Raw genomic sequence first — 26,103 nt, 5'->3', positions numbered from 1 at the left:
GAAATAGTTCATCAGCATTTGTCCCTAAGATAGCAGTCTTTATACTGGAAACACCATAAGTAAATATTTGCTGTCTGTCTATAGATTAAAGGGGGAATATGGCAAATGCTGAAAAGCCATGATCTTTGTGCCCCTCCCCTCCCCCAACCTCCTCCCTCTCCTCCCCCCACCCTGTAACCCCAACACTGTTGTCCATGTCTCTGAGTCTCATCTTTATGTCCCGCCTATGTGTGGAATCATATACTTCTTAGTTTTTTCTGATTTACTTCTTTCGCTCAGTATAATGTTATCAAGGCCCATCCATGTTGTTGTAAAAGATCTTATGTCATCATTTCTTATGACTGAGTAGTATTCCATAGTATATATATAGCAAAGCTTTTTAATCCACTCGTCCTCTGATGGACACTTGGGTTGTTTCCAGATCTTTGCTATTATGAACAATGCTGCCATAATCATGGGGGTGCATTTCTTCTTTTCAATCAGTGCTATGGTGTTCTTGGGGTATATTCCTAAAAGTGGGATAGCTGGGTCAAAAGGCAGTTCGATTTTTAATTTCTTAAGGAATATCCATACTGTTTTCCACAGTTGCTGCACCAGTCTGCATTCCCACCAGCAGTGCAGGAGGGTGCCCTTTTCTGCACATCCTCGTCAGCACTTATTCTGTGTTGTTTTATTGATGAGCGCCATTCTGACTGGTGTGAGGTGATATCTCATTGTGGTTTTAATTTGCATTTCTCTAATCATTAGTGATGTTGAACATTTTTTCATATGCCTATTGGCCATCTGTGTGTCCACTTTGGAGAAGTGTCTATTCATTTCTTTTGCCCATTTTTGGATTGGATTGTTTGTATTCCTGGTATTAAGTTTTACAAGTTCTTTATAAATTTTGGTTATTAACCCCTTATCAGACGTATTGTTGAATATGTTCTCCCATTGTGTAGTTTGTCTTTTTATTCTGTTCTTATTGCCTTTAGCTGTGCAAAAGCTTTTAAATTTGATATAGTCCCATTTGTTTATCCTGTCTTTTATTTCACTTGCCTGTGGAGACAAATCAGCAAATATATTGCTGTGACAGATGTCAGAGAGCTTACTGCCTATGTTTTCTTCTAAGATGCTTATTGTTTCATGGCTTACATTTAAGTCTTTTATCCATTTTGAGTTTTGTTTTTTTTTTTGTGAGTGGTGTAAGTTAGTGGTCTAGTTTCATTTTTTTGCAGGTAGCTGTCCAATTTTCCCAACACCATTTGTTGAAGAGGCTGTCTTTACTCCATTGTATTTCCTTACCTCCTTTGTCAAATAACAGTTGTCCATAGAACTGTGGGTTTATTTCTGGGTTCTCTGTTCTGTTCCATTGATCTATATGCCTGTTCTTATGCCAGTACCATGCTGTTTTGAGTACAATGGCCTTATAATATACCTTGATATCCAGAAGTGTGATATCTACCACTTCATTCTTCCTTTTCAAGATTGCTGAGGTTATTCGTGTTCTCTTTTGGTTCCATATAAATTTTTGGAATATGTGTTCTATATCTTTGAAGTAAGTCATCGGTATTTTAATCGGTATTGCATTGAATTTATAAATTGCTTTGAGTAATATAGACATTTTAATGATGTTTATTCTTCCTAACCATGAGCACGGTATATGCCTCTACTTATTCGTATCTTCCCTGATTTCTTTTATCAATGTTTTATAATTTTCTGAGTACAAGTCTTTAATCTCCTTGGTTAGATTTATTCCTAGGTACTTTATTTTTTTGGTTGCAATGGTAAAGGGGATTGATTCCTTGATTTCTCTTTCTGACAGTTCATTATTAGTGTATAAAAATACCTCTGATTTCTGAGCATTGATTTTATATCCTGCCACCTTGCTGAATTCATTTATCAGGTCTAGTAGTTTTTTGACTGAGACTTTAGGGTTTTCTATACACAATATCATATCATCTGCAAATAATGATAGTTTTACTTCTTCTTTTCCAATTCAGATGCCTTTTATTTCTTTTTCTTATCTGATTGCTGTGGCTAGGACTTCCAGAACTATATTGAATAACAGTGGTGAAAGGGGGCACCCCTGCCTTGTTCCTGATCTTAAGGGGATTGCTTTTAATTTTTGCCCATTGAGTATGATGTTGGCTGTGGGTTTGTCATAGATGGCCTTTATCATATTGAGGTATGTTCCCTATATTCCCACTTTGCTGAGAGTTTTGATCATAAATGGGTGCTGGACTTTATCAAATGCTTTTTCAGCATTTATTGAAATTATCATGTGGTTTTTCTCCTTCCTTTTGTTTATGAGAAGAATCACATTGATTGATTTGCGAATATTGTACCAGCCTTGCCTCCCAAGAATAAATCCCACTTGTTCATGGTGTATGATTTTTTTCATATATTGCTGGATCCGGTTTGCTAATATTTTGTTGAGGATTTTTACATCTAAGTTCATCAGGGATATTGGTCTATAATTTTCTTTTTTTGTGTTGTCTTTGCCTGGTTTTGGAGTCAGAATTATGCTCGCCTCATAAAAGGAGTTTGGAAGTCTTCCTTCCTCTTGAATTTTTTGAAATAGCTTGAGAAGGATAGGAGTTAGTTCTTCTTTGAATAGTTGGTAGAATTCACTTGTGAAGCCATCAGGCCCAGGACTTTTCTTTTGTGGGAGTTTTTTGATAGCTGTTTCAATCTCATTTGTTGTAATTGGTCTGTTTAGGTTTAATGATTCTTCCAGATTGATTTTGGGAAGATTATACGATTCAAGAAATTTGTCCATTTCATCTAGGTTGTCTAGTTTTTTAGCGTACAGTTCTTCATAGTATTTTCTTACAATATTTTGTATTTCTGTTATGTTAGTTGTTATTTCTCCACTCTTGTTTCTAATTTTATTTATTTGAGTCCTCTCTCTTTTTTTCTTGGTGAGTCTCGTTAAAGGTTCATCGATCTTGTTTACCTTTTCAAAGAACCAGCTCCTGGTTTCATTGGTCCTCTGTATTGTTTCTTCAGCCTCTGTGTCATTTATTTCTGCTCTAATCTTTATTATTTTCTTCCTTCTACTAGCTTTGGACTTTATTTGCTGTTCTTTTTCTAGTTCTTTTAGATGCAGGGTTAAGTTGTTTATTTGAGCTTTTTCTAGCTTCTTGAGGTATGCCTGTAATGCTATAAACTTCTGTCTCAGGACTGCTTTTGCTGTGTCCCATAAATTTTGAGTTGATGTATGCTCATTATTGTTTGTTTCTAGGAATTTTTTAAATTTTTCTTTGATCTCAATGTTAACCCATTCATTATTTAATAACATGCTATTTAGTTTCCAAGTGTTTGAATGTTTTTCAATTTTTCTATTGTGATTAATTTCTAGTTTAATGCCATTGTGATCAGAGAAAGTGCTTGATATGATTTCAATCTTCTTAAATTTGTTGAGACCGCTTTTGTGCCCTAACAATGTACCATGAGGGCTTGAAAAGAATGTATATTCTGCTGTTTTAGGATGAAAGGTTCTGAAGATATCTATTAAATCGTGTTTATCTAATATGTCCCTTAAGTCTGCTGTTTCTTTGTTGATTTTCTTTCTTGAGCATCTATCTAATGATGTTAATGGGGTACTGAAATCCCCTACTATTATAGTATTGCTGTTGATCTCGCCCTTTAAGTCCATCAAAGTCTGCTTTATATATGTAGGTGCTCCCATATTAGGTGCGTAGATATTTATAATGGTTATATCTTCCTTTTGGATTTCTCCCTTTATCATTATGTAGTGACCTTCTTTATCTCTAACTATGGTCTTGGTTTTAAAGTCCATTTTGTCTGATATAAGTATTGCTACCCCAGCTTTTTTTCATTTCCATTTGCGTGAAATATTTTTTTTCCATCCTTTTATCTTCAGTCTGCATCTTTTGATTTAAGGTGTGTCTCTTGTAGACAGCATATGTATGGGTCCTGTTTTCTTATCCTGCAGCTACCCTATGTCTCTTGATCAGATCATTTAATCCATTAACATTTAAGGTTATTACTGATATGTAATTGTTTATTGCCATTTTTTTTCTTTGAAACTGTATTCCTCTTTTGCTATATTCTTTTTTTCCTTTGATCTGTTTACAACATGTCCCTTAGCATTTCTTGCAGCCTTGGTTTGGTTGCAGTGAATTTCTTGAGTTTTTTGTTTTGTTTTTTTTTTGTCTGTGAAGCTTTTTATTTCTCTTTCAATTTTAAATGATAGCCTTGCTGGATAAAGTAGTCTTGGTTGTAGGTTCTTGTTCTGCATTACTTTGAATATTTCTTTCCATTCCCTTCTGGCCTCAAGTGTTTCTGTTGAGAAGTCAGAAGTCATCCTTATGGGGGCTCCTTTGTAGGTGATAGTCTTTTCTTTTCTAGCAGCTTTTAATATTTTCTTTTTATCATTTAGCTTTGATATTTTAATTATGATGTGTCTTGGTGTTGGTTCCTTTGGGTTTCTCCTTAATGGAGTTCTCTGTGCCTCCTGAACATGTGTAATGTTTTCCTGCCTTAATTGGGGGAAGTTTCCCACTATAATATGTTTGAACAAAGTCTCTATCCCTTGTTCTTTCTCTTCTTCTTCAGGAACCCCTATGATGCGGATGTTATTTCTCTTCATATTGTCACAGAGCTATCTTAGAGTTTCCTCAGACTTTTTGAGTCTCTTTTCTTTTTCTGCTCTGCTTCTGTGCCTTTATTTATTGTGTCCTCTAACTCACTGATTCGATTCTCTGCTTCATCCATCCTGCTTTTCATTCCTTCCATTGTATTCTTTATTTCAGATATTGTATTTGTCATTTCTGACTGATTCTTTTTTATTATTTCAATGTCCTTTTTTATATTTGTTATCTCTTTATTTAGGTTTTCGTAATGGCCATCTATGGTTGTTCTGATATCTTTGAGCATTCTTACAATTGTTATTTTAAACTCTGCATCTGGTAATTTGGTTATATCTGATTCACTTAGGTCCTTTTCTGGGGATTTCTCTTAGTTTATTTGTGTTGTATTTCTCTGCCTCCGCATTTTCTCTTCACAGGAGTGGCTGTGATCACGTGCTCAGATGCACAAGCATTGGTGGCCCTGGCCTTTGCCCTGCCCCCGTGTGTGACGTTATGCTTGGTCCTGAGGGCACTGGCGAGCGCCTTTGCTTAGCTGCGGGTCTCTGCCTGTTTCCAGGCTTTCGCCCTGCCCTTGCAGGAGGAGCCCACTCAAGGAACGGCTGCTAGCCTTGGCTCTAGTGCTGGACAGGACTGTGTTCCCAAGCTCAACTCAGTAGCGAAACTCCGCCTCTTCTGAGCTTTTGGCTCCACCCCCGCAGGAGGAGCCGGCTACCAAGTCAGACCACAAGCCTGGGTTGCACGGGCAAGGCAAGGCTGTGCTCCTCTGCCCTTGCTCAGGGGCTGGTCTCCACCCTTTCTGGGGTTCCCGCCCTTTTCCCCGCAGGCTGGATTACAGGCTGCCGGCAGCTGAGCTTGACAGCTTTTGCACACCCCCTTCTCCCCAGCTGGGCAAGATTGAGCTCACACCTGAGCCCAGTGGTGGCCAGCTGGCTTCTGCCCCTGCCAACAAAACCATGCTTTTTTCTCCCGCTGCCGCCCGCCCTCCGGCGATCCCTCAGCCGCATGGGTGGGGGCGTTGCAGCTCGGACCCTAAGACTCACTACTGTAGACCCAAAAGCTCCCTCCTACTATGCAACTCTGCTCTGAATGCCAGGAGGGAACTTGTTTGGCTGCTCTCCTGCTTCCCTTTGCTGGTATTGCTGTTTCCGGGGGAAATATTCACTTCAGCTTTGGGGATTGACTCGTCCCTGGGGTTAGGGTGGCTATCTCTCAAAATGCTTCTCCCTGTGCCCCCTAGATTACACTCTCTTCCTGTTACTCTGGTCCTCTCCTCTCCCCACCCCCACGTCCCCAGGATCTCCGGGTGGGTGGTTATGAGAGAGATGTTCTGCACGGTCCCTTTAAGAAGGATCCTGGGTCTGAGAAATCAGACTCTTTCTCAAAAACAGTATCCTGACTTGTTTCCAGCTAAATACTGTCCTTACGCCTCTTATGGGCTCTGGGGCTGCAGGCTGGGGCTTTGTTCCTGGGGCTCAGGACCCTTCCCCGTCTGCTAAACTCACTTTCTGTCACGCGAGTCTCTCCCTGCTGCCGTTCGCTCCGGCGAGCTGGGCAGCCCTCTCTGCATTTCCCCGTTTCCGCTTTTCCTACCAGTCTCTGTGTGGCTTCTTCAGCATTCCTAGGTTGAAGAGTCCTCTTAGTTTAGTCCAAAGTTGGTTTTTCCAGATGATAGTTCATAAAATTAGTTTGTAATCCACTTTGGTTCTGGGAGGTAGATGTTGGTACATCCGCCTACTCCAGTGCCATCTTGTCTCTCCCTAAAGGGTTTTCTTTTAAAATCACTTTATTACTCATAAAATGTAATGAGATCATCATGACATTATTTAATCACATAACACTAAAAGACCAAGAATACCTCCAGGCTCCATTTCCTTGCTCCCCCAAGCTGCCGCCTCTGCTACCCCACCTGCACTGCTGCCACCAGTGTCACCACTGCCGGTATGAGCCCAAGAGCCACCTGTCAGCTCTGGGTCTTGCAGGGTGGGAGGGGCCTAGGCATGTTCATGGGCTGGCAGCCAGGTGGGCAGCTGGGCCACCTGATGCTGGCTGCTGCTTCGCCACTTGTTCACATGCTCCAGTATCCCATTGGCTTCCTTATTTTTTTTTTTTAGCTAGCAACACAGAGACAGAGAGGGGAACAGACAGACAGGAAGGGAGAGAGATGAGAAGCATCAATTCTTTGTTGTGACACCTTTGTTGTTCAGTGATTGCTTTCTCATATGTGCCATGGGGGAAGAGGAGATTACAGCCAAGCCAGTGACCCCTTGCTCAAGCCAGTGACCTTTGGGCTCAAGCCAGAGACCATGGAGTCATGTCTTATCTATGATCCTATGCTCAAGCCGGATGAGCCTGCACTGAAGCTGGTGACCTCGGGGTTTCGAACCTAGGTCCATTGCATCCAAAGCCAATGCTCTATCCACTGTACCACTGCCTGATCAGGCTCATTGGCTTCCTTTACAGAGCACAAGTCTAAAGGATAAAATTATTAATAATATCAAGACAGCCACCACAGAGCGCTAAACTGAGTATGGAGTCCTCCAAGGAGGTGGCCGCAGGTACCTGCCCCAGTTGAAGGCCCATGAAGCTGAAGGGTGTGGGCTTTGTGACTGCTGGGTTTATTTTTTAGCTTTCTAATCTGTTCTATTGGTCTAGATGGCTGTCTTTATGCTAGAATCCTACTGTTTTCATTGCTGTAGCTTTGTAATGTATTTTAAAGTTAAGAAGTGCAACACCTTCAGCTTTGTTTCTTTTTCTAAAGATTGATTTACTTATTTGCAATCTTCTGCAGTTTATCTGAATTGTAGAATTATTTATTTCTATTTCTGTAAAAATGCCATAGGACTTACATAGGGATTGTATTAAATCTATAAAATGGCTTTGAGTAGAATAGTAATTTTAACAGTATTAAATTTTTCAATTCATGAACACAAAATATCTTTCCATTTATTTTGTGTTGTTTTATTTTTTATTAATATTTTTTAGTGTTCAGTTTTAGTACACAAATATTTCATCTGCTTACATTTATTTCTGATCTTTCTTGTTGCCATTATAAGTGAGATTATTTTCTTAATTTCCTTTTCAGGTATCTTGCTACTAATATACAGAAACACAACTTAGTTTTGTATTTTGGCTTTGTATCCTGCAACTCTACTGAATTTATATATTATTTCTAAAAGTTTTTTATGTAGTCTTTAAAGTTTTCTATATATAATATCATGTGACCTGCAAATGGAAAATTTTTCTTCCCTTGCAATTTGATGCCTTTTGTTATTATCATATCTGTTTTCCAATTGCTCTGCTTAGACTATGTTGAATAGAAGGGGTGAAAATGGGCATCCTTGTCTTCTTCCTGATCTTAAAGAAGTTTTTGGCTTTTCACCATTGACAATGATGCTGTCTGTGGGCTTTTTATATGTGGCCTTCTGTTATGTTGAGATGATTTTCTTCTATTTCTAGTCTGAGTGTTTTTATCATGAAAGAATGTTGAAGTTAGTTCTTTTTCTGCATATATGAAGATGGTCATGTTATTATCCGTTATTCTGTTAATGTGGTTAAACACATTAATTGATTTTCATATGTTGAATCATTCTTGAATCCCAGGGATAAATCCCACTTGCTTACAGTGTGTGATCCTTTTAATATGCTGTAGGATTTGGTTTGCTAGTTAAGAATTTTTTGCATTAATACTGATCAGGGGTATTGGCCTGGAGTTTTTTGTTTTGTTTTTTTCTTGTGATGTCTTTGCTTGTCTTTGGTATCAGGGTAAAAGTTGACCTCTTAAAATGATTTGGAAGTTCCCTTTTCAAACTTTTGAAGTAATTTGAGAATGATTGAAGTTAACTGTTTTTTAAATGTTTGGCAGAGTTCATTAAGGAAACCATCTGGTCCTGAGCTTTTCTTTTTGGGAGGTTTTTGATTATTGATTTAATCTTTGTAATAGTTCTAGATCTGTTTATATTTTCTATTTCCTCATGATTTAGTCTTGGTAGACTGTATGTGTCTTAGAACTTGTCCATCTCTGCTAGGTCACTTGTTTACTGCTGTGTAATCATTCACAGGAGTCTCTCACGACTCTTTCCTGCCGATGGCATCAGTTGTTCTGTCTCCTATTTTATTTCTAAATTTATTTGAATACTCTGTTTTTCTTTCTTAGTCTGGTTAAGAGTTTGTCATTTCTGTACATCCTTTTTATTTTTAAATCAACTCATTTCTTTGAGACTTTTTGTTATTGTTGTCTTAACTTCAGAATACCTTCTGCACACATACACTAACTTTTCCAATATCAGCACTGAATTCTTGCTGACCTTGAATACTCCATGTCCCTAAATACTTCTGCCTTCTACCTCTTGAAGTATCTAGCCCTGTGGAGCTTAAACTTAGGAACAGAGCTGTAGACTGAACAAGAGACTCATCAGATTTGCCAAGGCCCATTGGAATGTTTCTGACACATCAGCCCCTAGCAAGATAAAGACTACCTAGAATGATTGGGCTTTTTCTGTCCCTCCAGAGGGTTTTCTATTTCACAGAAATTCCATCAAGCTGGGGTTTCTAAGGAAATTGGTAGAATCCCCCAAACTTCTGTGTTTGTTTTGCTGCTTACCTTCTTGCAATAACCCAGAGTTTTGTGTGTTCTTTGGGGTCTCTACCTGACTGTAGCCCAAATCTCCACTTTGAGTAATTATCTGGGAGATCTGGCTCTGCTGCAGATGTGGATTCCTTGGCAAGGAATCATGTGCAGCAGCTTCTAGATTCCAGTAAGAAAGTCAATTGCTTCTCCCACTGCCAGATTGAAAGTGAGAGGATTCATTCTTCAAACATTTATTGAAGAAATGGATGTGCTTTAGAATCACAGTAACACAAGATCCATCACTTATTAATTATGACTTTGGGCATAGCATTTTATTTCTTAAGCCATAGTTCTTTTTTTTTTTCCAACGTGAATAATAATATTTTCCTTCTGCATTTAGGAATTCTTAGCAGAAAGCCTGGCACATGGATGAAAATTGATAAATGGAAGCTGCTATTTTTTATGCAAGGAAATAAACAAATAATCAATAAAGAATGTTAAGAATGGTATTATCTAATCTTCACACTTAAATTTTTTTCTCACAGGGCACTCTGATATAATCTCTATAAATTCGAATTACTAAAAACATTTTTTGTTTTCTTATTTTGAATAGTGAATTTTTTTGCAATATATGTCTCCAAATGGATAGCTTCAACCATGCTTGTTCCTCAACTTAGGCATAATGGTGCAGAACTCTGCATGAAGAGTGGGAAGGTGATGACTCAGTACAATGTTGCAGGAGAGCTGGTATGATTACAGTGTAGTGGACTCTTGCTAGATTGGCCTGTACTACGTAAACCAGGGGTCTCAAACTCAACTCAGCATGTGGGCCGCAGAGCAAGATCACAGCCATTCAGCGGGCCGCACTAGGTCTACAAAAGGCAACTGTTACGCAACACTTTTCATACTGCAGTTGAAAACAAAAAAAAAATCAGTTCAACAAGCACAATCGTACATGCAGTTTACTCAGTGTCACAAAACAACCAGAAACTGTAGTTCTAATCACAACTGCTGTTAACTAAGCTAATATCTAGCTAGGATGCTAGAGAAATGAAAAATACAAGTAGGCCCCTAGGCTTACTTAATTTTATCCAAAATATTTTGAACTTCGTGGATTAGTCTGCGGGCCGCACAAAATTGTTCGGCGGGCCACATGCGGCCCATGGGCCGCGAGTTTGAGACCCCTGACATAAACTAAAGAGACAGAATTAAAAAAACAAGGAAAGGTTTTCACTAAAAGCCATGGGAGAATTAAAGTTGAAGCAAAACCTTCCATGGGGTCCAACATAATAATAGAGTGTTGTGTGAGTAACGGACGGAAGTACTTTTGCTATATGAAATGTCATTGGGCTTACCAAAGTGTCAGGAAAAAGTACGAAAGAATTTGAAATGGAAACAGAAAGCATTACTCATTGCCTTGTTGAGTGAACCCTTCTGGGTTATTTCTACATTTCACTGCGTTGAGCTGTTTTACAACTCTGCAAATTGTGGGAAACTGATAATAATGCAAATAACTCTTGTCTCTAAAATGCAAATTAATTGTGTTCAGCAGAATGTATTTACTGCCCTGTGGATGTGCCCTTTTCTCATCTGAGTTAATTCAAACATCTTTTCCCTGCCTATGCATGAGGGATACTTTGAATACACCTTTGAACCAGTTGAAAAAGCACCTTATTCATTATATTATTAATAGGCCAATATTAGTATAAAAATTATTTTACTACCTTACTGTGACTAAAATATAATATTTGACAAGTATTCTTTATATATCTGTTTGAGATACATGTTTATGTCCTCTTTAATAGTCTTTTAATGGTTTGGGATATTATCCACTGAGATGCTCAGTAGACTCACCTGAGGCAGGTAGAATCTGTTGTCACACACATACGTAGCAGTAAAGTTATTCCACATTGATGGCAATAACTGGGAATTTTTCCTGACTGTCTAAATGTATTATTGGGTTGTGGAGTTCTATTCTATATTGACAGGGAACCTGTTTGGTTAGTTTTTTGTTTGTTATCATGTCTATTTGAGCTCAAATCAGTTAAGAATGGCATGGTCACCAGGTAGGAGCACAGCCTCAGGAATACTACTTTAACTTTCATATCTAAAAAAATAAAGCAGTTTGAAATTTTTGAGAAGCATATGATCCAGTAATCTTACTTCTGGGTATGTATCTAAGGGAAAAGGAAAGAGGATATCAAAACAGCAGCTTTGCAGAATCATATACAATAGCCAATATATGGAAATAATCTAAATGTCCATCAACAGGTAAATGGGGAAAGAAAAATGTGATATATATCTACACACACACACACACACACAGTGGAATATTATTATATGACCATGAGAAAGAAGGAAATCCTGCCATTTATGACAACATAAATGGACTTTGATGGCATTATGCAAAGTAAGTAAGTCAGACAGAGAAAGACCAATAATGTGTGATATCACTTATATATGGAATCTTAAATTTAAAAAATAAAAGGTAAACTCATATAAACAGAATAGATTGGTGGTTATGAGGGGCTGAGAGGTGGGGTACTTAGGGACATTTTTAAGGGTACAAACTTGCAATTTGTTGTTAATTAAGTCCTGAAGATCTAATGCACAACATAATGTTTACATTGTATTATAAAGTTCAAAGTTGCTAAGAACTAGATCTTAATTGTTCCCACTACCAAAAAAAAAAAAAAATGATAATCACCTGCAGTGACAGAGATGTAAGCAAACAGTAAAGTGATAATCATATTGTAACATATAAATGTATCAAATCAAGGCATTCTATACCTTGAACTTACACAATGTTATATGTCAATATTATATGTCAGTTATATCTTGATAAAATGTTTAAAGAGTAGGTGAGAGCTCATGCAGGTGAAGTCATTCCTGGATAAAAGACAGCGTTCTTACAGATAAGGATGCAGCACTGTTCTTGTTAAGAGTTCAACAAATAAAATCCACATGCTGTTTATGTTCCTTTGACCCAGCAAACTTCACTCCCTACAGATAATGAGACACAAGAATAATCTGGTAGTTATGTTATTTTATTTGGAACATGCTCCATGCTCCTAAGCTAAAAGGTGACTATGGAAAATGTATAGTAGGGGGTATTACAAGGCTTGAGTAGCTTGGAAGAAGAGGGGAGAGGCAATAGATAGAAGTTCATTCACAGCAAGATTACAAAAGCAGGAGAGCTATATTGCTTTTCAATAACATGATTATGTTTCTATAAAAGTAATTTGTAGACAGACTTCTGGAAAATCTGAGAAACTGAGCCTATGGGTTAGAGGAAAACCCAAAAGCTCCTGGGGAATCATTTTGAGTTTATGTTTCATGGTTGTGAGGCCCCTGCTTAGATTTCAAAATTGTACTGCAATGAGCAGCAACTTCGGTTACAAGCCTAGTGAACCAGGAAGGAATCTGGAGAATTTCTGCATCTTCCAGTCCACAACTGGGTGAAAGCAGATAGTTTTCTCTGAGTTTTTTGTTCATTGAAGGGACTGTCAAGGTGGGTGATTGGATCTGATGCACAAGTCCCACCATAACCATGAGCAAGCAGGCCCGCAGGTTGCTGCTTTTACTCACAGATGTAAATGGAGCTTGGAAGTTGTTTTGCAAATGAGATAATGTAGAAAGGGTAAATCTCATCTTTTATTTTATTAGGGCACCACTGTTGTTCTAAGTTAGTATTGTATGAACAAGCTTATGGCCAAAATAAAGAGATCAAGTCTAGTCTGGAGGTGGGAAGAAAAAGGTCTTCTAATTCAATAACCTTGACTTTAGACCTGCAGATCTAGACAGGCATTAGACACTTTACATGCAAAGGCCCTGAGGCAGAAAGGAGCTCGGCTGGTTTCAGGAGAGAACAGAAGGCTGTTGTGGATGGAGCCCAGTCAGTGAGAGCATTGAAACATAGCTAGAACCCAAAACTGGGCTAGAAATTCATAATTTATGACCTGTAGGCCATGCTAATAACTAAAAGTCCTCAGCCTTAACATGGACACCTCACAGAGTGCCATACAGATGAAGTGTCTCTTCAGAGGCCACAATATGTAGGAAAAGCTCTTCCCAAGCTTCAGAATGGGACTATTAGAAATAAAAAGACCTCTGCTTTTTGGAACCCAAGCACCTTACTGTCCGTGATGTCAGGTCATGCTGAAATGCACACAGTGGGCTTCAGTGTACTGACTGGGTGGAAGATCGCCTGAAACGTTCTGAGTCACCACCATCCACTCTAAGCCCGGTAAATACCTTTTTCACAACTTTTCTTTACCACTCTAATTCTCTTTTCCTCTGCCCTTGCCTCCTTTTCTTCCTTCATTTTTCTTTTTTTCTTCTTTTTTTTTAACAGAGACAGAGAGAGAGTCAGAGAGAGGGATAGATAGGGACAAACAGACAGAAATGGAGAGATGAGAAGCATCAATCATCAGTTTTTCGTGGTGACACCTTAGTTGTTCATTGATTGCTTTCTCATATGTTCCTTGACCAGGGGGCTACAGCAGACCAAGTAACCCCTTGCTCAAACCAGCGACCTTGGGTCCAAGCTGGTGAGCCTTGCTCAAACCAGATGAGCCCACGGTCAAGCTGGCAACCTCGGGGTCCCGAACCTGGGTCTTTCCGCATCCCAGTCCGACGTTCTATCCACTGCGCCACCACCTGGTCAGGCTCGTTTTTCTATTTTTAACACCTCTATTGAGATATAATTGACATATGCCACACATGTTGACCTTGGCATATACTCAGGAAGCCATCACTGCAGTCACGATGGTATAATAGTCCTCACTCTCAGCAGCTTCTTTGTGTCTGTATGTGACCCGTCCCCCACTTGCACCATGACTGAGCAATTCAACTGGTGTTCCTTCTGTCACTAACAACCAGTTTGCATTTCCAGTTTATATGAATGGAATAAGACACTGCATACCCTTTTACAGCCTGGCTTCTTTTGTTCAGTGTAATTACTTGTGACTTGTCCATTTATCACATAACAATAGTTCAGTCCTTTTTATTGCTGAGTAGTCTCACTCTGTGGACATGCCACCATTTGTTTACCCATTGACGTGTTAATGGACACTAGAATTGTTTTTGGGTTTTGCCTATTAAAAATAAAGCTGTATAGGTATTCAAGTGCTAGTCTTTGTATGGGCATCTGCTTTCAATTCTTTGGGTAAATATCTAAGAATGAGATGGCAGGATCATTTTATAAGTGTGTATTTAACTTTTCAAGAAACTGACAAATTGATTGTACCATTTTACATGTGTCCTCCCCCGTCAAGAAATGTATAAAACTTCCAGTTTCTCCACATCCTCACTAGCACTTCATAGGATGGTTCTTCTTCTTATGAACCATTCAAATATATGTGAGGCAGTATCTTACTGTGGTTTTAATTTGTGCTTTTCTAATAACTGATGATGTTTGGCACCTTCTCCCATGTTGTTTGCTTTTTGCTTTTTGGTGTCTTTTTTTTTTTTTTACTGGGTTGTTTGTTTTCTTATCTTTAAATTTTGAGAATATTATATATTAAATACAAGTGTATTATCAGATATTTACTCTGAAAGTATTTTCACCAGTAAAGGTTTGTCTTTTCATTCTTTTTGCTATGTTTTTCAGAGAATGTTTTTAGTATTCATGAAGTCAAATTCATCCTTTCTTTTTAAATAAGACTACACCTTTGGTGCTGTAGCTAAGAAATCTTTGCCTAACACAAGATCATAAAGATATTGTTCTATGTTTTAGAAAAAATTTATTGTTTTGGATTTTACATTTAGATTTAAATTCATTTTGAATTTTTTTGTATACTATGAATCAAAGTTCATTATTTTTTCATATAGAGACCCAATTGTTCCAGCATCAGTTGTGAAGAAAAGACTCTTTTTTCTCTATTGAATTTTTGCTGCACTTTTGTCAAACATAAGTTTCCACATGTGTATGCCAGTCTGTTTCTGAGCTCTGGTCTGTTACATTGCTGTACTTTTTAATCTTTACGCCATACCATAGCTTTATAATAAGTCATAAAAATTAGTTTGTGTTAGCGTTCTAACTGTACTTTCCTTTTCCAGTGGGATTATGGTGATTCTAGATCCTTCTATTTTCATATGACTTTTTAGAACCAGCTTGTAAACATCTACAAAAAGGCCATTGTGATTTTGATTGAGATTGCATGGAATCCATAGACCAATTTGAGAAAAACTGACAACATACTAATGTTTTTCTTCTTTTAACTGAATTTATTGGAGTGACATTGGTTAATAAAACTATACAGGTGTCAGATGTACAGTTCTGTAATATATCATCTCTATGTAGCATCATGAATTTACCACCCAAAGTCAAGTCAGCACTGATCTCCTTACACTTTTCTACCTCCCTGCCCTGCAATGTTTTCCCTCTCTGTCAGTCACCATACTGTTGTCTGTCTGGCTTTTTTTTTTTGCTTCATCCCTTCACCTATTTCACCAAGCCCCCCAATAATCTCCATCTCCTCAAAAGCTGTCAGTCTGTTTTCCATGTCTATGAGTCTGTTTCTGTTTTGTCTGTTTATTTGTTTTGTTCATTAGATTCCGCATATAAATGAAATCATTGGATTTTGTCATCTGACTGGCTTATTTCACTTAGCATAATACCCTCAAGCTCCATCCAGGTTGCAATGAAAAGTAAGATTTTCTTATTTCCTTTATTTTTACTGCTGTATAGTATTCTGTTGTGTATATGTACCACTGCTTTTTTATCTACTCACCCATTGTTAGACACTTGGGCTGCTTCCAAATCTTGACTATTGTAAATGGTGCTGCAGCAAACATAGAGGTGCATATATTCTTTTGAATCAGTATTACAAATTTCTTCAAATATATTATATTTCCAGAAGTGGAGTTACTGGAACAAAGAAGGCAAGAACAAAAAATGGAGTAAAGATAGTCTATTCAATTAAATGGTGTTGGGGAAATTGAACATGCAAAAATATGAAACTAGACCATCAACTTATACCATACACAAGAATAAACTCAAAATAGATTAAAGACTTGGATATTAGGCTCAAAACCATAAAAATCCTCAAAGAAAACATGGGCAGTAAAATCTCAGACATATCTTGTGGCAATATTTTTTCTGATATTTCTCCTCACACAAGGGAAACAAAAGAAAAATAAACAAATGAGACCACAACAAACAAAAGCTTTTGCGCAACAAAGAAACCATGAACAAAATGCAAAGGCAATCCATTGAATGGGAGAACATATTTGTCAATGATACATCTGATAAGAGATTAATTCAAAATGCATAAAGGACTCAAATAATTCAACCCTTCAAAAAACAAAATATTCAAGTAAAAAAAATGGGCAAAAGACATGTATCGACTCCATAATAATATTGAATCTTCTGGTCCATGGACAATTTAGCTCTTTCTAAATTATACTTAGCAATATCTTCTAATTTACAGTAGTTTCTCTTCCTCTTTTGTCAGATATATTGCTGAGTAATTGATATTTTTGGTGTTATAAACTTTTGGTGTTCTTTTTAAACTTTTTAATATTTTATTGTTTGATGCTAACATAAAGAAATAGAATTGATCTTCTATGATATCTTGTATCATGGAAATGCTGAACTCATGTATTAGTACTAGTAACTGTTTATGTAAATTCTGTTACATTTTCTATAGACATTCAGGTCACCTGGGGAAGAAGACTGTCCAGCTTCTCCCTTTCATTCTGGATGCATGGGCTAAAGCCTCACACAATGTTCCATGGAAGACATAACACTGGACATTCTTAACTATGATGTAAGATTGTAGATTATTTTAAAAGATGTTCTTTATCAGGTTTAGAATATTCCTACTTTGTTGGAAGTTTATTGACCATGGATGTTGAATTTTGTCAAAAATATTTTTTATATCTATTTATATGATCGTATGAATTTTGCTTTCTAAGGTTTTTTTTGTTTATTTTTGTTTTGGGTTTTGGTGACTTTTTGTTTTGTTTTTGTTTTTTGGTAAATTATGTTTTCAATTGTTAGACCGACCAACCTGCTTTATCAGGGTAAACTTCACTTGGTCATGATGTATCATCCTTTTCATATACTGTTAAATTTGATTTGATAAAATTTTGTTTCAAATTCTTGCATCTTATTTCAGGAGGGACATTGGTCTACTGTTTTCTTGTCCTGTCATGTCTGTCTGGCTTGGTATTAGGGTAATGCTGGCCACTAAAATGAATTAGGAAGTGTCCTCTCGTTTTCAATTTTTACTGTATTTGTATAGAATGGCTATTATATCTTCTATGGTAAATTTCACCAGGGACACTGTCTGGAAGTGGAGGATTTTGTGGGAAGGTTTTATTACAAATTCTATTTCTTTAATAGATCGAGGAGTCATTAAATTGTTCATTCCTTCTTGAGGGAGATTTGACAGTTGGTAAACCATCACACTTTATGAAAACCCAAATGGAAGGAAGAAGGGATGAATGAAAAGAACAAAGGAAGAACTGGATTCCTGTTAGGAGAGACTGATTATGTATATATTTGGACAGCAACCAAGTGTTCTTACATGGTACAAAATCTCCTGGATGCAAATGGATTTTGAACCACAGAAGCCAATGTCTACTATAAGGAGACCAAAGTCTCTGCTGAGGTTGAAGCTGGAAATACTTGAGGGGTCCTCACTCTAGAACCCGGTTCCATTCCTTATAAACCTTGTACCCACTACAGACTGGGCCTCATGGTGTCCCTTAATTGTTAGAAATAGTCATCTGGAGTCCAGATGACCAAAGATCTTGTGAGAACCATGGCCGTATCAGGTTGTGAAGTCTTTTAGAGAGTGTCAGAACTCTCCACTCTTTACACAAACCCTCTCTCTCTAGGGAGTCAATTAATACCTCTTTTCTTGCCACTTCCCTGCTAAGTTTTCCTTCCAAGAAAAAGCCTCTGTTATTGAGTAATGCAGGGAGAGTGAAGTCCCAAATAAGACAACCAATGCTGTATTTGCCTCTGATTCTAAGGCACCTTGCTTCCCTGACACCGAGACACAGTGGAGTGGGCATATGAATGAGAGGGTGTGTTTGCATGAGTGTGTGAAAGTGTGGGGAAGGCTGGGCAGAGCATCGCCACCTAGTGGGCTTGCCGAGTGGATTCCTGTAGGGCACGTGTGGGAGTCTGTCTCTCTGCTTCCCCACTTCTAACTTCAGAAAAATATAAAAAAAACAAAAACAAAAATCAGGGTCCCTTGCTCTCCTCTCCCCTCTGAAGAGAGGCAGAAGAATCTTATCAAGGTGATATCTATTCCCCTGCAGCACTGCCTTGCACTGTCTGTCACACTGGGTTCAACTTTGTGGACTACATGGAGCTAGCACTCCAGGGACTCTGACATTCTCTTTAAAAAACAAAAGACACAGACCTGGAGCCAGAGTGTAAAGTAAACTAATGTAATTCTTGGACAAGACTTTTGGACCGCCGGCTGGGCTTGCACACCCTCTTCTATCTTGCAACATACATCCCTGGTTTGGCCAGAATCACTGTCCCCCAAATTCTCTGAAAATACCTCTTCTCATGGAAAGAAAAAGAAAACAGTGTGTGTCTCTCCATTTTTCAAGTGTCACCCACAGTGAACCCTGTATTCTGAATGTTCTGTCAGAGAGCTTGACATGCAATTATTGTAACGCAAGAATCAGACCAATACTAACAACTGTACATAGGTGAAGATTTCGAAGCCACAGATTCTCCTATGTAAACATTTTGAAATGTTCTCTTTTTTGTGTCCCTCCCCACACACAAATAAATAACACCACAAATGAAGGGATAAATTTAGTGGTGATTGGAAATGGGTGGACTTAGAGGGGCCTCTTTTCCCACCATTCAAATGCCTCTTTCTCTCATTTCTTCATGAATCAAGGGCTTCTGTCATACTTAGCCTTGCACTTCCTGAGTCCACCATAGCCCATGGCACACAGTTGTGGCTGGGTACAAGTCAACTGTATTAGTTATGTTTTCTGTTTTACCTTGTGAGATAACCAAAACACAGAGAATAATATCAGAACAGTTGAATTCACTGCATTCATGATGGCCTATAAATATGCTAAAAATTTCTCTTATTCTCCACCCCCACCCACGCCGCTGTTTGGATACCAAAACTTTTCCATCTAGTACCAATTTAAACACTCTCATTATTTCCATGCAGTAGTTTCTTCTCTTGTAAAAGTGGAAATACTCTCTTTTTTCTTTCTGTTGAGAGAAATATGGAACATAAACATGTGACTATATTCATATGTGACAGTTCTAGACTCATTCAGAATGCACTCTTTAGAGATAAGGATCCTAAAGAGAACATTCTGGTTCCTTCCACTCCGTCCCCACTGGCCCTGTCTTTGTGAAGTCATGCTTTGCCTACTCATTGGGCTCCAATGAGCTTTATCTTTCTACCCTCTTCTACTTTTCCTTCCTTCCTTCCTTCCTTCCTTCCTTCCTTCCTTCCTTCCTTCCTTCCTTCCTTCCTTCTTTCCTTCCTTCCTTCCTTCCTTCTTTCCTTCCTTCCTCCCTCCCTTCCTTCCTTCCTTCCTTCCTTCCTTCCTTCCTTCCTTCCTTCTTTCCTTCCTTCTTTCCTTCCTTTGTTTTCTTGCCTTCCTTTCTCCCTCTATTCTTTCTTTTCCCAATTAACTTAGTATTCAACAGGTTTTCCACCTTAATATCTAGTGCTATCATGCCTGTCTCTTGCATAATGCCATTTTATGGTCCCCCCACCAACGACGTGTAATTGAAAGTTTTCAGTTTGTCATTTGAATCCCAGCACTGTGCATCTCAACTCATGACTTTTCAGAAGGTGTTAGAGGTTGGGAGGTTAAGGACTTCTCTGTGTCAGAGCATATAAAGAATCCATAGATAAAGTGTGTGTAGCAGACCTGAGAAGAAAGGACTCAAAGGCAAGGTAGGTTGCAAGTCATACCTTTTCAAGCCTCCCAACTCTCTACTCCTTCCCTACCCTACCATGTACTGCTGAGAGCCCAACTCTCCCAGTCAATGACTGTGCTTGGCCTTTCAAGTCTTTCCTTCTCTGCATTCCTGCCCATGAGATTTTCTCCCCACTTCTTAGACTCAGCCTTTTTCACTCACTCTTACCTGATGGAAATAGTACCAGCATTAGAGGTGCAAGTTGCCTCCTTCAGGCAGTTTTACCTGACCCTATCCAGTTGACTTGCACTTCTTCCCCTGAGCCACAGGAGCATTCATTCCCAAAGCAAACTCTGTGAGGACCCTCTCTCTAGAGCAGGAGTCCCCAAACTAGGGCCCACAGGCTGCATGTGGCCCCCTGAGGCCATTTATCTGGCCCCCACCACACTTCCAGAAGGGGCACCTCTTTCATTGGTGGACATTGACCATCTCATTAGCCAAAAGCAGGCCCATAGTTCCCATTGAAATATTGGTTAGTTTGCTGATTTAAATCTACTTGTTCTTTATTTTAAATATTGTATTTGTTCCCGTTTTTGTTTTTTTTTATTTTAAAACAAGATATGTGCAGTGTGCATAGGGATTTGTTCATAGTTTTTTTTTTTATAATCCGGCCCTCCAACGGTCTGAGGGACAGTGAACTCTCCTGTGTAAAAAGTTTCAGGACCCCTGCTCTAGAGTGTGGGAGTGGACTCTAATGTGGGAGTGGGAGGCATGAGGCTCAAACATGTGAAACTGGAAAGGCAGGCAGATGGGATGGAAAGAAGGTGATATTTACAATTCTAAGCACAACATCATTGTTCTTCCTGCCTATCATGATATGATATTGGAAGGGGGCAGTTGAGACTGAAAAATGAGTCCACATGGATGTAACATGGATGCAGCATTTTTCATAATAGTCCAAACCATTCTATTTCGTTTTTAAGAATTGTAGGAGCTGCTTTTGCAGCACTCCTGACTAAAGCCCAGGGCATCATATCTTACCACATTAACCATGGAGAAGCAGGATCTCAGGGCAGAACTGAGCCAGGCTGCTGAGCTCAGGTCCAAGTTCTCCACAATTAGCAGATGATCTGGGCAGAGTGCTTAACTTTTCCTGCATCTAACTCTGTTCATCTGTAAAATCACCATAATGTGTACCCCACAGGCTTGTTATGAGAGTTAGGCGATTATGTTAACGCTCAGAGTAATAACTGCCACAGAGGAAACACCTTCAAAGTACTGATTTCCACTCTGTGTTAGATCAGATCCAAAGCCATCGTGTCTGGCAGAGCCATACTGAACCCTTTGAAACCTACTCTGAGCACTTTCTCCATGTTCTGTAAGACCTGATCAAACACAAATGAAACCACATTGAGCAACAGGGCCCCTGTAAATAATTTTGCTTTGACTTTTTGCAAAATATATGCTGCAGCGACCATCAAGTTCACAAAAGCAAGGGCTTAGGGCAGCCTGTTTTCTTAACTTCTAAATAATAGCCCTGTGTTGCCTGGAGGAATGTTACTTTTACAAATTTAAGGTTTGTGAAAGGACTTGACATAATAGAATTTGAAAACTCAGCAAGTTTTTAGTTTTGTGTTCAGTGTTTTAGCTTTTAAAATTTTCTTCAACTTTATACAAAATTACCTCTCCTATCCAACTACTGCAAACTACGTGGTACAGAAAAATCACATTCTGATGGTTAGAGCTTTGTTTAAAGTCTAGCTCTGCTCTTGGGAAAATCAGGTGCCATCTCTGTATCCTGGGGTCTTCCTACTCAAGCTGAGGGATCTGGGGGACAGAGCTCATCTCAGCTTTATAACCAATCCTCAAAGGGACTACAAAAATACATGTTATACTTTTTTTTATAAAAGGTTAAAAAAACAATAATAGTTATTTTGGGATATAGGGTATGGAAAATATTTCTTCTGTGATATGTACTTTATATATATATATATATGTTTGGGATATGGAATATGGAGAATATTTCTTCTGTGATATATATATATATATATGTTTGTCCACAAGATATTTTGGCCTTCTCAGTAGCAATAACCTTGAAGAAACAATCAGAAATTTAGGAAAAGGGCCAGGTGGAAAGCTGGGGTGGCGAGGGATGTTTGAAATAGGTTGAAGGAGAAGACACAATGCAAAGATATGGATGAAAGATAGAAGAGAATATTGAGATAAAAAACAAAAAAGTCTCTTAGATTTGTTATACATAATTTGGGCTACATTCTGCTAGCCAAAAGTAAAGTAGCCTAAAGTAATTTGACCTATTCAAGTTGGAAAATATGGCAATTTGGATAAAACAACATCTAAGTCAAAAACAAACATCCACCTATTGGGTCATTTTGGATGCATTCTGGTGGGTAGTATTTTTTTTTTTCTTTCTTTTCATTTTTCCGAAGCTGGAAACGGGGAGGCAGTCAGACAGACTCCCGCATGCGCCCAACCGGGATCCACCAGGCACGCCTACCAGGGAGCTATGCTCTGCCTCTCTGGGTCGTCACTCTGTTGCATCCAGAGCCATTCCAGCGCCTGAGGCAGAGGCCATGGAGCCATCCTCAGCACCTGGGCCATCTTTGCTCCAATGGAGCCTCGGCTTGCGGGAGGGGAAGAGAGAGACAGAGAGGAAGGAGAGGGGGAGGGATGGAGAAGCAGATGGGTGCTTCTCCTGTGTGCCCTGGCCAGGAATTGAACTCGGGACTCCTGCATGCCAGGCCAACGCTCTACCACTGAGCCAACCGGCCAGGGCAATGGTAGGTAGTTTTGTAAACCTTGTTTTATCTTGTAGTGGTTTTGTCAGTTTTTCAGAAAGTCTTTCCTAAAGAGCATAAATATGATTAGATTTTAGCTTTCTGTTCCTGCTCTGTGGAACTTTAAGTAATGAAAAGATATAGTAAATAATATCCAAAAGCCAGCTATACTAGGACAACTTCTCAGACAAAGAATAGCAATTTTAATGATTTAATTTTCATAAAAAATTGTGTGAGGACTTACTCCCAGCTGGGCAACTGCTCGTCCCCAGCTGGGTGGGACTGTGGGCTTTGTTGTGGTTGTTGTTTCACTTTTCTGTAGTTTCTAATTGTTTAATGAACTTGACTTCCTTTTATAATTAAAAAAGAAAGACTCAGTATAAGAGAAAATGATTTGGAACATTCAGAGTTGCTAAAAGAATCTTTACAGTTCATTTTATGACAACATTTCATGGCTTCTGGGGGAAACTCTAGAACTCAGGGTCGGGAACGAGATGAAGGTCCTGGTGAAGAAAGAGACTGGAACACGGGATGGGCCTTTGTGGTGTCCCTGTACCCCTCTTCCCCTTCCTCCTCTGTTGTTTGGTGGCAAACATTGTGATTGCTGAATGTCCAAGGATTTGACTTTATGTTATAGAAATCTATGTATGTGTCTTTCCACTGTTCACACCCAAGAGCTCCCAGGGGCACTGCCTCCCTCCTCCCTGAACACTGACACAGTGAAAAGGTGAGGAAGAGAAGTTTCCCAGCTTTTGTAGCTTTTCTTGTTATCATCAGAATTCTCTCTAGTAATGGCATATGGCTAATAGTTTTTCCCATAGAAACCATTCTCAGGAAAATATCCTAGCAAGGATTTGAGGCTAAACAAACCTCACAAATGAAGAGGGGGATGAAGGGATTGGTTGCTGTGTGTGTGTCTGGTCCTTAATTCATAGCTCAGAGCCCCCACGGCAAAGCCACTGCCCATGGTGTACAATACAGTGCATCACACCCTCAGCTGGTTTGTCACCACATCAGATTTTCTCCCCTCATCTGAAATGTAGTAATTAATCACTGGATTTTGTTTGGGTTACTGTTGTTTCCCTTAAAGGGTGAGACCTTAAGCTCTAAAGACAAATGAAAACATTTGCTCGATTGAATGTGTTTGAAAGTCATAACTTATTGATTAAATTCATTTCTTTAAATCTACATGACTCTGAACTTCTCAATGGGGCAATGCACTAATTATTGAGTTACCAAAGTTTAAGCCATAGCTGCATGAAACATGTTTTTGAAGTGGCAGCCCAGATGCATTTAGCAAGATTGGTATTTTCCTCTTTCTCAACTTCCCTCGCCCCGTTGCTAAGTCATCTGTGCCCTCCACATGTTCCTCATTAGAACATCATCGTGTAGGGAGGAGTTCTCAGTCCCTTACACAGAACTAAGAAATACATTTTTGTGTTTTTTTATTCTGGCAGTTTGTGGGGTTGGGAAGAAGAGGGAGCATCTGGAGTTTGACAAGACATTCATTCAAATGACTAAATTGGATGGATTTTTGGAAATGTTGAAAATGGAACCAACTGTGCTCCAAGCATCAGCTGCTTGCCATAGCACACAAGAGAAGGGGTCTGAGAGAGAAAGTTTTGCAACACAGAGGTCAGTAGGAATTTAGAAAGGAAAGCCTTGCTTCTCCCATCTCATTGGAAGCACTGTTGTGGCCTCAGCAACATGGGTTCCTAACAGTGGTTCCGACACTGGACTGCATCAGAGTCATCAGGTAGACTTTCTTTTACTCAAATTCACAAAGGTCTTCCCAGTTCCATTCCCCAAATATTTGTGTCCTGGACCGGGTCACAGAAATTTGGCATGACCACTGGGAGTGAGGCAAATGGAGGCAAGGTTACAGGACCTCAAGTAGGACACAGGACATAGAAAAAGGACATGTTAATCTGCTCGGCCTGCCACATGACTTACCACAGGCTTGGAGATTTAGACAACAAAATTTTATCTCTCACATTTCTGGAGGCTCAATGCAATCAAAGTGTTGGTAGAGTTACTTCTTCTGAGGCCTCTTCCTTTCACTTGCTGCTGGCCACCTTCTTGCTGAGTGCTCACGGGGTTGTCTCTATATGTGCACACAGCAGGCATCTCTGTGTGTCCTGATCTCCTCTTCTCATAGGGACACCAGTCACAGTGTATTAGAACCCATTCCAATTACTTTATTTTACCTAATTACCTCCCTAAAGGCTCTGTCTCCAAATACAGTCACATTTTGACATACTGGTCATTATGACTTCAACGTATGAATTGGGAGGGGGCACAATTCAACCCTTAACAAAGACTGTGGAGGAATTGGAACCACTTGCTCACCTTCTCCATAATAAAGAAAGGACAAGGGTTTCCAGATTTGTACCCCACACTAGGCGTCACATTTGAGTGTAGTACCAGAAAGTCATTGAGATCACCAAGACAACCAAATCAGACATCATTAGCCTTTACTTACTTACCAATTGTTATATTTCTTATTTCTGCCTCCACATCTCAGTGTAGCAACTGTGACTTCCAGAAAGATGGTAAAGAATAAGCAACACTTCCTTGCTTTTGATTTTAAAAGCAATGACTCAGAAATGTTACCGTCATAATTGAGAGACACTGCCAAATTTTACAGGCTATTCCTTGTCATTCTTCTTGCTGCAGTTTTCATCAGAAATTTATTCAATGACCTTTCGTGTTTTTTAGCATGAGCTTATATATCATTTCCCCTTTGGCCAGTTTATTTTGGGTAGTCCCCTAATGAATTTATTTTTAGAATATCAGTAATGCATTCCTGAGGAAAAAGTTAAACATAGAATGTTAGTCTTTACATATGCTGCTGAATTGTTTGCTAGTCCTCAGTTTACATTTTTCTCTTTGCTGTTCATAATGGAACTGAGCTTAAAACTTTCTTTTTTGTTTTAATATTTTTAGATTTAGACACCACTGTTAGACTAACATGAAAAGCGATTTGAGAGAGTTTCCACACTTCTGTATTCTCTGTAACAGGTTACATAATGTAAAGATTATCTAAATGTTTCAACTTTTTACAACAAATTGTCAATAATGCCACCAACAGAGATATCGTATCATGTACATGCCATATTTATCTCTACTACTATGAGTCTCCAAGCATTATGTTCTTTTAGTTAATCTTGGTATCTTCTCCTCTCTTAGAAAATAATTAATTTCATATATATTTTAAAACACATTCATGTGGATTTATTCTTAACATTTTCTTGTAAAATTTGAAGTCCATAACTA

Source organism: Saccopteryx bilineata, chromosome 9 (assembly GCF_036850765.1).
Source record: "Saccopteryx bilineata isolate mSacBil1 chromosome 9, mSacBil1_pri_phased_curated, whole genome shotgun sequence".
Lineage (NCBI taxonomy): Eukaryota > Metazoa > Chordata > Mammalia > Chiroptera > Emballonuridae > Saccopteryx > Saccopteryx bilineata.
The sequence above is the reverse complement of the archived record's forward strand: the minus strand, read 5'-3'. Positions refer to the sequence as shown.